The sequence below is a fragment of the Lontra canadensis genome, unplaced genomic scaffold (genome assembly GCF_010015895.1).
Source record: "Lontra canadensis isolate GAN:19392208 unplaced genomic scaffold, GSC_riverotter_1.0 scaffold5, whole genome shotgun sequence".
Taxonomy (NCBI): Eukaryota; Metazoa; Chordata; class Mammalia; order Carnivora; family Mustelidae; genus Lontra; species Lontra canadensis.
In genome coordinates, this window is record NW_022630999.1 from 12,270,458 (window position 1) to 12,285,486 (window position 15,029).

The following is a 15,029-nucleotide window of genomic DNA, read 5'->3' on the forward strand; positions in this document are numbered from 1 at the left end:
GCTCAGTGGGTTAAGCCTCTGCCTTCGGCTCAGGTCATGATCTCGAGGTCCTGGAATCAAGCCCCGCATCGGGCCCTCTGCTTAGTGGGGAGCCTGCTTCCCCCTCTCTCTCTGCCTACTTGTGATCTCTGTCTGTCAAGTAAATAAATAAAATCTTTTAAATAAATAAATAAATAAATAAAATGATAAACTAGCAAAATAATTATTCATGTTATAACTATTTTTCAGAAATATATTTAGTTTTTATACAAAAAGTCAAGTGGGAAGAGTCTGTTAAATTGTTATAATTACTAATGCAATCAGCATTATATCATATTGAATAATATTCAAGGGATTAAAATTCCTCATGAGTTATTACCTACAATAATTGGGAGGCAACAGGCATGACAGGAGAGCCTATGGCCTTGGGGTTATTTAGAAATGTCCTTTGCTACTCATTAGCATGGGATGTTGAGTAAGTTACTTAAACTTACTCAACATTTAGAAATGTCTTTTGCACTAGAGGGTATCATGCTTAGTGAAATAAGTCAACTGGAGAAAGACAACTATCATATGATCTCCCTGATATGAGGAAGTGGAGATGCAACGTGGGGGGTAAGGGGGATAGGAGAAGAATGAATGAAACAAGATGGGATTGGGAGGGAGACAAACCATAAGTGACTCTTAATCTCACAAAACAAACTGAGGGTTGCTGGGGGGAGGGGGTCTGGAGAGGGGGGTGGGGTTATGGACACTGGGGAGGGTATGTGCTATGGTGAGTGCTGTGAAGTGTGTAAACCTGGTGATTCACAGACCTGTACCCCTGGGGATAAAAATACATTATATGTTTATAAAAAAGTAAAAAAAAAAAAATAAAGATGAAAAAAAAAATACCAAAAAAAAAAAAAAAGAAATGTCCTTTGCTACTCATTAGCATGGGATGTTGAGTAAGTTACTTAAACTCTCTAAATCCCACATAATGATTTTAACAATAATATCTACCTGATAGAACTATCACAGAGTTTAATTAAATAATATTATTGAATTTCTATAACACACACACAAAAAAAATCCTCATAAAAATATTTTTAAAAGCCCAGTATTGTGGGGCGCCAGGGTGGCTCAGTTGTTAAGCCTCTGCCTTCAGCTCAGGTCATGATCCCAGCATCCTGGGATTGAGCCCCACATTGCATTGGGCTCCCTGCTCAGCAGGAAGCCTGTTTCTCCCTCTCCTGCTTCCCCTATTTGTATTCCCTCTCTCACTGTCAAATAAATAAATAAAATCTTAAAAAAAAAAAAAAAAGCCCAATATTGAGTGACATAAAAATATAGCTGTATACAGAGATGAGACACACCATGTTGTTTGATGGAAATACTGGGTTTTATTTTGTTTGTTTTTAAGATTTATTTATTTATTTGAGAGAGAGAGAGAGGAAGGGAGAGATCAGGGAAGGGACAGAGGGAAGAGGAGAAAGAGAATCCTCAACCAGACTCCCCACTGAGCTCTGAGCCCACTATGCCACCCACTGGGCTTGATTCCACAATCCTAGGATCATGACCTGAGCCAAAATCAAGGGTTGGACCATTTAACCAACTGATCCACCCAGGCACCTAGAAAGACTGGATTTTGTAAGGAAAAGTGTTTTTTCGTTTTGTTTTGTTTTGTTTTGTTTTTTTTCCCGAAGTATGTTTTCCTTTTAGCACAATTCCAAACAAAACACTAGTGGGATTTATTTATTTATTTATTTATTTATTTATTTATTATCTTTCCATTAAAATTATTTTTAATAGTTCTTTATTTGCATTAAAAATGTTCAAAGTATATTAAATGGGACAAAGGGACAAGTCAGAATACAAACCAATTGCATAACTGAGTTTTTGTTTAAATAAATATGTACATTCCACATTTATGTGTAACTGTATTCTTATAATAAATCAAATTGGAATATTAATAGTGATGTAGTTGTAGAATGGTAGTGAAAATACATCTCAACTTGTTCTCTACACATTTTTGTATTTACCTGATTTTCTTTTTTTTCCATGTTAGGCCAACTTTATTATGTGAAGACTCAGTCCATCTTTATTAACATTTTTAAATGAATATTAAAAATTAAATACACTTTGGCACTTCTAGAAATAATAAATTTTTCTGGTTTAACATCTTGCGATATTCTTCAATTAAGATATTCTTTTACTATTAGATAGAAGGCATATCAGATATTAAACTGGTAAGAACAGATACTACACTTGATTTTGACCAAACGGCTGAGAAGCTACCTAGTTATTTTTTTATTATTGTGGTTAACGCCTCCTTCTATTAATTAATCATTTGAACAGCTAATATAAATACATGGCACAAAATTCAGAAGGTACAAAGAGGTATATAGTGAAAGTCATCTTTCTTCCTCATCTGCCATGTATTCACCTAACTCCCCTCCTTAAGGTAATTGATGTTATCAGTTTCTTGCTTATCATTCCACATATGATTTACACATTTTAGAATAACCTTGCAACTTGCTCTCACACACACACACACACACACAGTAGTATTCCATGCTGAACTATTCTGCATTTTTTACTTAATATCATTTGATGTATTTTCATATCAATACATGTACAATTATTTCATTCTTTTTAATGACTTCATAGAATTCAATGTGATTTATTAATTGCTCCTGTTATGATGGGCAACTGGGTAGTTTTAAGACAATTGCATTTATAAACAATGATGTAACTAGTAAGCAAACCAGTAAACTAAAACGTTCAGTTTTTCAGTTTTGAAAGTTATTATTAAATTGCCTTTCATAGCTTTACACCATTTATGATCCCATCAGCAACAAATCAGTGTCCTGACTTCCCCTTGACAGTATGGATGTGATCAATATGGAGTATGGAGATGAAAATTGATATGTGATCAATATGGAGATGAAAAATGGCATCTCGCTCTAGTTTTAAAGTGCAATTTTCTTTAAGTGTGAGGTTGAGTTTTTCATATGTTTAACAGTCAATTGTATCTCATTTTGAAGCTGAAGTTAGTAGCAGAGTATGAGCTGACTTTTGCATCTCAATTCATGCCTTGTAGAGCCCAGAACATGACTTTTGTATCTCCACAGTTTTTCTATCAGCTTAGATCACGTTGACTGCAACTAACATAAAATCTCGACTCAACTGACTTCAATAGGAAAGTCTTTTATCCTACATCACATTACGTCCTAAAATACAGTAGTGCTAGGGTTGGTACATTTAGCTACTCAGCAAAGAAACGGAGCTTCCTGGTCTTTCTTTCTGATTGCCATGCTCCAACTAGATTACCTTAGGGTCACAGAAAGGCAGCATCAACAGGCTATTGACAATAAAAATGATAACAAAACTTGTTTAAGTTTTGAAACTTTGAATTACAGAAAGATATAGAATGAGAAGTGAATGTTTCCTTCTCTTCTACTTTCAGTGTCTCCAAAGGAAACCACTTAAGTTGTTATAATTGCTTTGAGAAGGAAGGAAAACAAAGACTATGTGCATGTGCATACCTGAGTATCTCTATTTATATTTCATGCATTCATTTTATTTTAAACCCCAAAGTGATCATATTTTATATACTGTTCTAAGCTTCACTTTTTTCACTCATTATTTCTTAAAGATCTTTCTAGTTAGCCCATACAGTCCTCTATCATCATTTTTTTTTTTTAGAGAAAGAGAGTATGCACATGGAGTGGGAAGGGGCACAAAATATTGTTTTAATATTTTATTATTTATGTATTTGATAGAGAGAGAGGGAGAGAGAGAGCACACATGACCAAGGGAAGCGGCAAGCAGAGGGAAAGGGAGAAGGAGGCTCCCTACTGAACAGGGAGCCTGATGGGGGGCTCGATGTTGGGACCCCAGGATCATGACCTGAACTGAAGGCAGATGCTTAACGACTGAGCCACACAGGCATTCCTATCATAATTTTTTAATGGGTCTCTCTGTCGATAAAGACTTTGATTAGTTCTAGTTGGGGGCTACTGTCAACAATGCTGCACTGGACATCCTTGTATATTTATTTTGGCATACTTCTACAAGTCCAAGTTCCTAACAGGGAATCAAAGGGAAAGTACATTTTAAAACTTGATGGTGAGATTTACGTCTAGAAAGGTTGTCCCATTTTACCTGTCCACGAAGAGCATGTAAGAGTGCCTGTTTCTTGTTGGTAGTAGAGAATCTTGCCTCTTCCAGCCGCCCTTTGACATCTGCAGTGTTGAGAATTGGTACTCAACAGGGAGCAAGTTCAACCCCTAGGCTGGGGGCAGCAGCTGGCTCCCTCCATAGCCTTTGCCTCCTCCACTGTAAAGCTCTTCATGAATTGGGAGGTGTCCATTTCAGTGTGAGAGCCAGCAGCCTCTCTTTTGGGTATAGGGAGCACAATCTGAATTTCCCTTATCACTTTAGGATGGTTGTCCTGACTATCCCAAGGTGAGAGGGTAGAGAACCACATCCTCTGACTCTTTCAGGCAAAGAATGTATAAAGACAGAAGGCCCCCTCCTGCTGCCCAGACAAAAATTCAGACAATCCCAGAGCAGGTGAGACTCTCCTAGTTACATGGGTCTTCTCCCCTGGGTGTGGGTCTTGCCCCCTGGGTGTGGGTCTTCCCCATGTCCACTCTTGTCTGAGAGCTATCAAGTAGCTGCTTTGGGCTCTGGACCCCAAGGCTGTCCTTGGCATGTTAGACACATGATCAGTGGCTGACGCACTCACCCTTCCTTGCTGGTCTGTCATTTGCTGACTTTGGCTTTTCTGCAGCCTGCTGTCTTCTTGGAGGCACTTTCCTAAGGGAACATGGTATCACCAAGTCTGTTTTTATTCTTCTCTCTTTTTGATCCTCATGTTTAACTGAATGAGTCTATCAGCTTTCTCAGGCATTGGAGACACTGACCAATGGCAGCCGGGGTAAGTTCATCATCCACTTTCTGAACTGTCCGCCATGGTTAGATACCACTGTGTCTCTTCAACATTGGTCCACTAAAATCTGTCACGTGGCACAGTCCTTGCTTCCCAGCCTGCAGACCCAGTCACCAAGTTGCTAATGCATGACTCTGGGGTTAGGTGATGGGGCTAAGATGGCTGAGCTCTGGGCTTGTTCTCTGGCTGACTGCTCCTTGGTGTTCCTTTCTCCTGCCAGCTGCACATGACAAAATCTGGAAAGCCAAGGAGCAGACAGCAGAGAGACCCAGAAAGTCTAGAGAAGGAAGTAAAAGTGAGGGTGAAATGGCTGGGCTTGGTGGCCTGCAGTTTCCCTGAGAGCCCTGATCATGCAGCTACCTTACTTTTCTTCCTAGAACTTCAGTTCTGGCAACTCAAAGCCTCTTGGCCCTGGCTCCCAGAAGAACCCTGGTCTCAGGTGTGGGTTCTAAGGACACTCTTAGGAATCATAACAATGATTGTATATAAATAAATATTTGGAACAGTAATATGTGCCAAGAACCTTAAATGTTTTACATGTTTCAAATAATATAAACCTCAAACCACCCTGTGTGCTAATTTTATTTTCTTCATTTTTTTCAGATGGGGAAATTGAGGCATGAGAAACTAATTTTACTGAGACTATAAAACAAAAATATAGCAAAATAGCATTCAACCCCAGGACATGTTTGACTCTCATGAATTTAGTTTAGTCCTCTAAATTATGGTGGGCATTGTTTGTATGTAGCTTTTATAACATTAATAAATTAGTCAACTAATAAATTATTTAACACATCACACTAATAAATGGATTAATACATGAAGTATTTAGTATATCAGTTGAAAGGATATTGAGCCTCGGTCTACCCTAAATCATTGGAATTTGATAATCCAAGGCTCATGGACATTTCCCAGGTTTTAATATTCGTGTTGGAATTCTCCCTAAGAGAAAAATAACAAGATTTTTACTATTATTGTTGATGTTTCTTAAATAACCTGCCGAACAAACAACATAATAACGAAACTATGTCTAGTGATTAGTTGCTAAAGCACGCCCTCTTTCATTGCACAAAAATGCTCCTCTGCATTGATAATGACATGTTATGTAAAATAATTTGCGACCTCAGCTTATAACTAGTCTTAACATTACTGAAGAACTCTAAGTCCTAACCATATTTTTCAATGGAAGGGAACATATTAAGGAAGGAGAAAAATTCATATTAATTATTTTTAACAGCTTTGTTCCATCTTTTTCCATAAGACTCTATTTAATAAAATTTTCATTTTATAATGCTCTATATTTTAAAATATGTATTTACCAACAGACTCCAACAGTGTGATTAAATATTTAAACAAGTTATTTGAAGCAAATATTATTGGTATTTAAAATATCTGTAAGTACACACATAAGAAGGATGTTGTCTTTTTATTCAAAATCAATGTTTTCTATGCCAGCTAAATGAATTATAAAATTATCAATGAAGTCTCTGGTATTTCCAAAAATGAACTTCTCTGATTTCAACCATATTCTGAATAAATCCGTATTCTTTGAAAATTGTATCATATGATAATCCAATACATATAAATTATCAGCAGAAGTCTGATTTCATATTTTTTTAATGGCCAACTTGTAATGTACTGCCAGGTTAGAGTCAGCTCTGGTGCTTCGAGACTTCCCTCGACTGCAAACAAAAGTATAGTGAGCAGCCGGAGATCGGTTTCAAGCTCTCAGTTCAGTCCCCTTGGGGCTCTTTCAGTAACAGATGCAAAATTTCTTTCTTTATTTCATTTCTTCTATTTCATTTTTTTTCTAAATTAACATTTCTCGAATACACAGAAGTTTGTCACATTAGACTGAAAACAGAAATGCAAACTCCAAAATAAATTTGACAGCATAAATTGTTCTGTAACTGATCTTATAGTTCTTTTTTATTATAATTCTAAAGACTTCTGACAATTTTTTATCTGAATATGTGTATGTATATACACGTATGCTTGTATAGTATGCTTTCTTTTTTTCTTTTAGAAACAGTGACAATCACAGCAATAACAAGCAATTTTTTCTTCCTTGCTTTTAAGGAAGAAGAGTAAATAAAGCATCAAGCACCCTGAGAAAATTATACTTTTCCTATGGGGCCCAAAACTAGTGAAATGGATATCTAAGAGAATTTTATACATGAAATAACAGCACTGTAATTAAAAAATCTGAGCACAAAACTTCAGCTTATTTTGAAGTAACTTTTAGTTTTTAAGGTGATTAAAGACTTCCAAGTTCTAATGGCACTAGTCTTGTATTAACAGATTGAATATTAGAATGAATTACAACTGCTCCAAAATTCTGATGTAAATTAGAAGAATCAAAATGGAATCAAAGTGTATTAATATGAACATGCTTCAATATGTGCATTGTGTCTGTGTGTGATATGTATGTAATTTTATAAAGTTTAGTTATAAAAATATAATTTTCCAATGATTTCACTCAAAACTATTTACTAAAACAACTAAAACAATAAAAAATACATAGTATATTTAATTCCACTTCAAGTTTTAAGATAATTACATATAAATATAAACATAAAAGTACTAAGACATTCATTACTTACTGTTGTTCATAACCTTATAATTATTTCAATAGTCTTAATTTTGACAATGTATTTGCCATAGTATTCAACTAAACCAAGAATCCATCTGGGAGTATCAGGCTTTCAATAAAGAAAAAAGCTAGTGATTAACATGCCAAATATTGTAGCATTTGAAAAAATAAAAATGTAACATATGTAAATATGTAAATTTCTATGTAAATAGAAATGACAGAATAATTTGTCCCAAAGCACACATAGAAAAAAATCTAAAAGGAAAGCAAATGAAACTTCAAAATAAAGATCAATACCATATAACTCAGTATTATTTTTCTTTAAAAAACAGAGCAGTATAGATCTTAAATGATGTTAACATACATCACCAGCCCAGCTCCCAGAAAAATTACAAGATTCAAGTCTCCTTTGCTACCAGCATATATTTGTCTCCCTTCCAATATTTGAATTGATCTCTATTTATTCAGTATAAATTACTATGGAAATGTTTTAATGAAAAATAACAAAATCCAAGAACAAAAAAAAAATAGCTGGTTATGTAATATGTTATTTAATCTTTTTAAATGAAGCCTCATTTTAAAAATAAATAGACTAAAGACAGAGTAGTTAATTATATGCATTCTCTTGAGTTAGTTCTTTATGATTTGACAACTTGCACGGCAGCTGTTCCTGTAAATATGACAATAAATTTCTAAATCTCCAGAGAACTGGTAAATACAGGCAGATGCACTTAACTGCTGGTGGGCAACAAAAGTCAGACTGCAGGAAACTGTGGCACTAATGTAGCTCTTGATTAATCTCTAATTACAGTTTTGTCATCTTAGCAGGGAGACAAAACTATATCACTTCCTAAATAGGCAAGCAGCATTTTGGCACCTAGCAACCGGCAGTTCGTTCCTATTAGCTGCAGTGGACTCGATGCTGTTACAGGGGAGGTGGTTATGGATCACTGCTCTATTATTTATGGAGCAGCATTTCCAGAGGCCTTCACAACAGTAGATAAATTAGCAGCTTAATAGGCCAGCACTAACTAAAAACATAGCAGAAGCTGAAACATCAAGTATGAAATTAAAATGTGACTTGTCCGTAATGTTTGCATCATACATGGAAAGAGATGTTCATTTATTTCTGTTAATTATTCAACAAACAGAGCATGAATGTGAGCATATTAATGGAAACCATATAGACATCTTTTCAATCATTTCATATTGTTTCATAAAGTACTTATATTAAATCTTTCAGAGAGACATTTTTAAAAATTCATTTTCCTCCCCCTTAGGGGATTCTCTTGGTTTCGTTCTTAAGCCCAGGGATGATAGGTGGCAAGCATTAATTAGAACTAGTGCAGCCATGAGAGAGCCCTAAGTATCTGTGTAAAAGTGCCTTATTAAGCTCAAAATGGGCAAATGAGGCTGATTCTCATCATGCTTCCACTTCCCTTTCACTTTGGGTGTGATGAAAAAGTCTAAGAAATGACCTAACACCTCTGTCTGTGTCAGTAATTTGAAGGGAGATATAAAATTCTTAAGTATTTTTTTTTCAAAAGGCAATCCATAGGCAGGTTTACTTAATTAAAATTAATGGAACATCTTCCTTAATCTTGATAGTAGTGACTTTATTATTGATACAACCCTGCTCAGGAGATCCAAAATGTAATATTCCAAATGATGTTTTTTTTTTCATTTTCTCCAATTTTACTAAAAATTGTCTTTAGATAAAATGGCATGATACATATTTTAAAGCATCCCTTGTGTTTTCTAATTATAATAATTCCTATAAGAATTTCATCCAAATGAAGATGTCCTATATTTACATCACAGCATGACATCAGAAAAAATTTTTTTTTCTGGCAACACAAGTTGTTAAGTTATTTAAAAAAAACAACATTGAATCAAGATATTAATGAACAAAATGAAATTTCTTTCATTCAACTGCCTGGAATATCCTGCAACAGTTGAGAACCCATCTTTTGGCCAAAAGACCAAAGCCAAAAGTTAAAAGACCATTAGAATGCAATCAGAAGATCAAGTATTGAGTACATTGGGGGAAAAAAAACTCAATATACTAATTGGAAGGTGAACAGAACTATTTCAAGAGAATGACAAGAAGGGAAATGAAATTTGAGAGAGTTGAGGTGTAAATACATGAGAAATAGGAAAAGTGAGTGGAACAACCACTTTGTTCTATTAAACCTTGTAATTAAAGAGGAGAAATTCAGTAATAGCTGGAAGACTGGACTATGTGTTGCTGTTCTTAGTGTCTTAGGAAGTAAGAGAGTTGAGTTGAAATGACACCAGCAGACAGAGATAAGATTGAAATAAATTGTTTAAGAGTTCCCAGGTATGACAGGTCCTTCTTTCTTATTCCAAGGAGGTTCATGTTAACCTTTGATAGAGTTATTTGGGTGCAGTAAGGGTATGAAGAGGCAGGAAATTTATTCTTACTGTTTTCAACCTCTGAGGGATTTTTTCTGATGCTCATGGCACTTGGGTCAAACTATGATCCGTAGAAATTGTGTAGCAATTCTCAGGTAAGCCACAAAAGCTTGGTCTCTTGTCTCCATCAGAGCTCCTTCAAGATGGTTAAGACGAAATTCCAGATCCATTCCTAAATTCTGCTTATTAGGCTAATCTTCTGCAGACCTAACACAACACAGGTTGTAAGATGGAAAACCATGTTCTTCAATGAAACAGCAAGTGTTCTCAAAAGAATAATACAGAATAGAAAATGTGGAGAAAATTACCTTTGACTTTTTCTATTCTCTCTCAATTCACAGACTTGGACCTTTGAGAATGTTCCATCTTTTTTTTTTCCCCCCTCCCCCTTTCCATTTTTAAGTCCCAAATCTGCTCCTATCAACTGCTCTCAGGACATTCATCCTTGCTACCCCAATTTTGTCTTCCTCCCTTCCCCACCATTCTTATATTCAACCTTGGTCTCTTTTTGTGCCTTACAGAGTCAAGTATTTCAGCTTAGTCTAGATTATCTCAAAGGCTTCTTTTTAGCTACTTGCTTCTTTTCTTCAAAATAGGAAGTGCTATGGCTTATAAGCAAGAAGTGAGGGTAAAAGCAAATACTCCCATTTTGGCTTACTTCCCTATCAGGGAGAGCTATGACTAAGTTTTTCACTTGTTTACCTAAAAATCAAGCTCATCTTAACAAAAGAATATTATGAATAATACTTCAATGGTAATACAGTCTAATCTCATTTGCACAGAATATATTTCTTCTTTGAGCATGATTTTGATTTGACTTTTGTCGTACAATTACATAACCATTATTTGCAAATAAATATTTTTCCCCCCTTGGGTAAAGTATCCTAGGCTCCACTGTCCTAGTGTAAAGAACTCTTTCCTTCTTGGCCCTTCAAATATCTCCTTACAGAAATAAGGGCAGGCTGGTTTCCAAACCACTAGCACTCTTAATCTTTGAGAAATTTATGATGTATGGGATCCAGAACAATGGTGTAAAGACTGGCTATAGAGGGAAGATGAACAACTTTTCTTAAAGAAGAGAACGAGGAGAATATAGGTACAAATGTCCAAAAATTAAAGAACATTTGAGTGAATTTTTGTCTCATGCTTTCTATTTTCTCTGTGTTGGAGAAAATATGGCTATTTGTGGAGAGTAATTAGAGGGGAATGGCAGATTTACTGTTTTGAAGATAGTGAAGAAGGTTTAAAATAGTTTTTGTTGTTGGTATCAGGAGAAAGAGTCAACTGGAAAAGCAGAATTTCTATGCTGATTAAGGAGCATAGGAGATTGGTAATCATAAATTGACAGGGGTACCAATTTATTCTAATGCATACTTTCTTGAACAATAATCAGCTGCAAAATAACAGTAAGTAAATATTTTTGTTCAGTCAGGATGGGGGTTTGTTTTGCCAAATTGATAATATAAGAAAGTAGGAAGATTATTAATGAAATGATATACCACGCAACCTAAACTGAATGTGAACAAAAATAAAAAGAGAAGGGGACCAGATAGGTAGACAGAAGAGCCTCCTAGAACTCAGGAAAATGTCCCAGGAGGGATATTTGAGCTCTCAAGCTGGAATAATGGGAAAATTTTATCAGGGAATCTCATGCTCTATTTTAATGATTTTGGGTAAAAGAGTTTATTTCTGTTCAACATGTGATTTTGGTAGTGTGGATGAAGTGACATTAAACAAATCAAGAAAGGTAGATGTCAGGGAATTGGGTGAGTCAGTCCTGTGGATATTGACATGTCCACGGATAAGAGAGAAAACCATGAGTCGTGTGCAAAAGTATGCACTTTATGAAAAAGGAGCCAGTGATTCAGTGATAGAGCACTAACTTCTTTTTACCTTTTTATTTTAGTTTAGTTTTATTTGATTTCATTTTATTTTATTTAAGGAGTCTCTATGCCCAACATGGGGCTTGAACTCATGACCAAGAATCTGATGTTCTACCAACTGAGCCAGCCAAGCACCCCTTTATTTCAAATAGATGAATTGGGGAATAATTATCTGAAGAAGCAATCAAGAACAAGGAGGACACCAACCTCTCCTCTAAGCCATTAGTTAAATCAAAGAATTAATACAAGAGAACAGAAAACAACATTAACAGAAAATTCTAAAATGCCCCATAGAAAAACTCTGTAAATAAAATGGTGGTTTTTTTTCCTTAAAAATCAAATTTCTTGTAGTTTCATTAGAAATTTAAATAGAAATGAATATGTTTCAGTGAAAATAATTTGAAAAGTCCTAGTTGTTTTTAGCATTCCTAGGTTATTTTTCTTATATCAAAAGAAAGGGAAAATCTTCATGAAGCCTTGAGTAAGAGGTGTCATCTGAGATATCATGCAGATGGGGTAGAAATGCCAGACAAAACCTTCCTAAGTGAGCACATGAAACACATAGCTAACCTTAAAAAAGAGACACAGTCAATTAGTCTTAATAGTACGCGTATTCGGGAAGATTTGTTTAATGATGACACCCTCATTTTACTGAATCAATACCAGGGAGTGTTTTACAATGAAATGTCTCTCTCTTGTGAGTAATTTACAATAAATAAATCCATAAATCTATCAAGACAGAAAATAAAGCCCCTTTACTAGTCTGGGAATCTATAAGATATGCATGGTTAAAGATCAGGAAGAACTTTTGACACCAAAGTTCCAGGTCAGCAGATGGGTCACTGGAACTCTAGCAGTAAATTTGGGAAAGGCTATTCAAAATGATTTACTCATTAAGGATTTGTTTACTAATCACAGGTTTTTTTATACATAAATATCTCAGGTATATACATCAAAAAATGGATTGCACTTTTGCAGAAAACAATCTCCTTGCTTGAAATATCAGGTTCTATCCTTAGATGTTATGTGTTCATATTCTATAGTTCAGTCTCTATGTCATAATCCAGACACTTAATTCTGTGACCTTGAATAATTTGGTTAATCTCTCTTTGCTTCAGTTTCTTTACCTATAAAATGAGAAAATAAAAATACTTGCTCAAATAGTAGTTTTGAGAATTACATAAATTAGTCTGTGATACTACTTAAAGCTGAAAAAAAAAAAAACCGTCAGGCATAGGGTAAGCACTCAATAACTATAACCTAGTACTAATACATTATCATTATGAATAAAAAGATGGCCAGAGGTACACTAATATATGAATGGGCATAGGCATTGTTTCTCTACTGACAAGAAACAAACAAACAAGTGTATTGAAATTACAAATGACCCATCTACATGGATTCTTTTGGCTTTGTGACCATTTGGGGACATTCATCATCTTCCTCTTACTTATTCAACATTAAGCTCTTGATATCATTTGTCCAAATCATATATATGTTTTGTTTTGTTTTCTCTTTTCAAGTAGGTTCCATGCCCATCATGGAATCCATCATGGGGCTTGAACTCACAACCCTGAGGTCAAGACCTGGTGCTGAGATCCAATGCTTAACTGACTGACCCACCCAGGCATCCCCAAACCATATATATGCTTTAGTTCGTAACTCTGACAAAAGTACAACTGCCATTTTTTTATTTTAATCATGTTCATTCTTTCTTTCAGCAACCTGAAAATATCACTGTACTGAATGATAGTAAAAATGAACATTTATTTAGTATTTATTATATGTCAGGCCCTATTTTAAACAATCTCATGGACAAAACACCTTAAAATCTCACATTACAAATGGAGAGACAGAGATAGAATAAGTTGCCCAAGTATGTAGAACCAGTAATGGTAAAGGCAAATGTCAGACTTCATTCAGGAAATCTGATTCTAAGGAAACTTTTAGGAGATAGAATTCACTATAGGCCCCAAGTCTTTCAATACATCTTTGCTAAGTATGCCATACTGCAAGTTTCACCATCCTCTGACCCTAAGCCATCCTCTGGTAGCTAGTCACATAGGCAACTGAAGCAGTCAAGGCAACCACAGTGTGAGAACTTGCCATGTGAGATCTAGCTTATCAAGGGAGGTTGGTTGGCTTGCGTACTGCCTGCTGCAATAGGTATTGCACCTTATTCCTGAGTTCTTTAACTACTGTGCAATCTACTGAGTATCAGGCCATTATGTGGCCCATCATGTCACCTCTGTGGAACCATGTCATGACAGTAAACTAATGTCACAATGCCAGTACTATTAATGTCTACTGTGATGTGAGCAATGAATAGATCAGCACTTTGATCTACTGAAACTCATTATCTCCTTTTAGCATCTCTGAAGTTGGGGCAATCCAAACTGCTTGTTTGCCTAGCTATCTCCCTTGGAATCATGATGTCCTTTGCCATCTTCTATAAAGTTAACATTCTTCCCTGACAAATATATATTAATCACTCATGGTACTGCCTCTCAGATTTATCCACTGTGTCCTTAGCTCTCCTTCCCATTGCTAATCTCCCTGAGTCTGGGAGAAATTCCATCCAGGATCAAATCCACTGGATGCAAAATATTTCATTCCACATTTTTATGTGTTTTTAAGATTTATATACTTTATATTTCAGTATATTATGGTATATTCTTTCAGGTGAGGTGATCTATACTTTATTTTTGTAACACCAGGTGTTAGTATATTTCATATAGGTAAGGTACTCAAGGTACCTTTCAAGGTACTCAACACATATATATTGAGAGAATGAATGAATGAAAAAATGAATGAATAAGCAATTGAAAGAATGAATATACAATAATTGGTTTTTCCTACTTGGGCAATTGTCCCATTATCACTTTTTACTTCTAGCTACCTACTTAGAGCAGAATGGATCTCCCCCATTGAAATGTCTTTCTTCAGAGCAGCACTGTATACAGTAAAAGTATACTCGTTAGCATTCAGTCATTCTGCATGTGTTCCTTTTGAAAGGCAATGTGACATTGTATAATAATACTCCCTAAACTCCAGGATTAATTAGTAGAATTCTAATCATAGATTTGCTTCTAACTAAGTAGCTCATTTGATTTTTCTGAACTGCAAGAGACTCATCTTTTAAAACGAAGCTATTAATATTTGCTTTATGTTACAAACTTCTTGAAAAGAACAAATGCATTAA

At 35.2% G+C, this 15,029-nt stretch overlaps 1 pseudogene; it reads right to left on the reverse strand.

Moving 5' to 3' along the window:
* Positions 1–2,141: 2,141 nt before the first annotated feature.
* Positions 2,142–2,256, reverse strand: LOC116864443 (annotated as a pseudogene).
* Between the last annotated feature and the right edge of the window lie 12,773 nt (positions 2,257–15,029).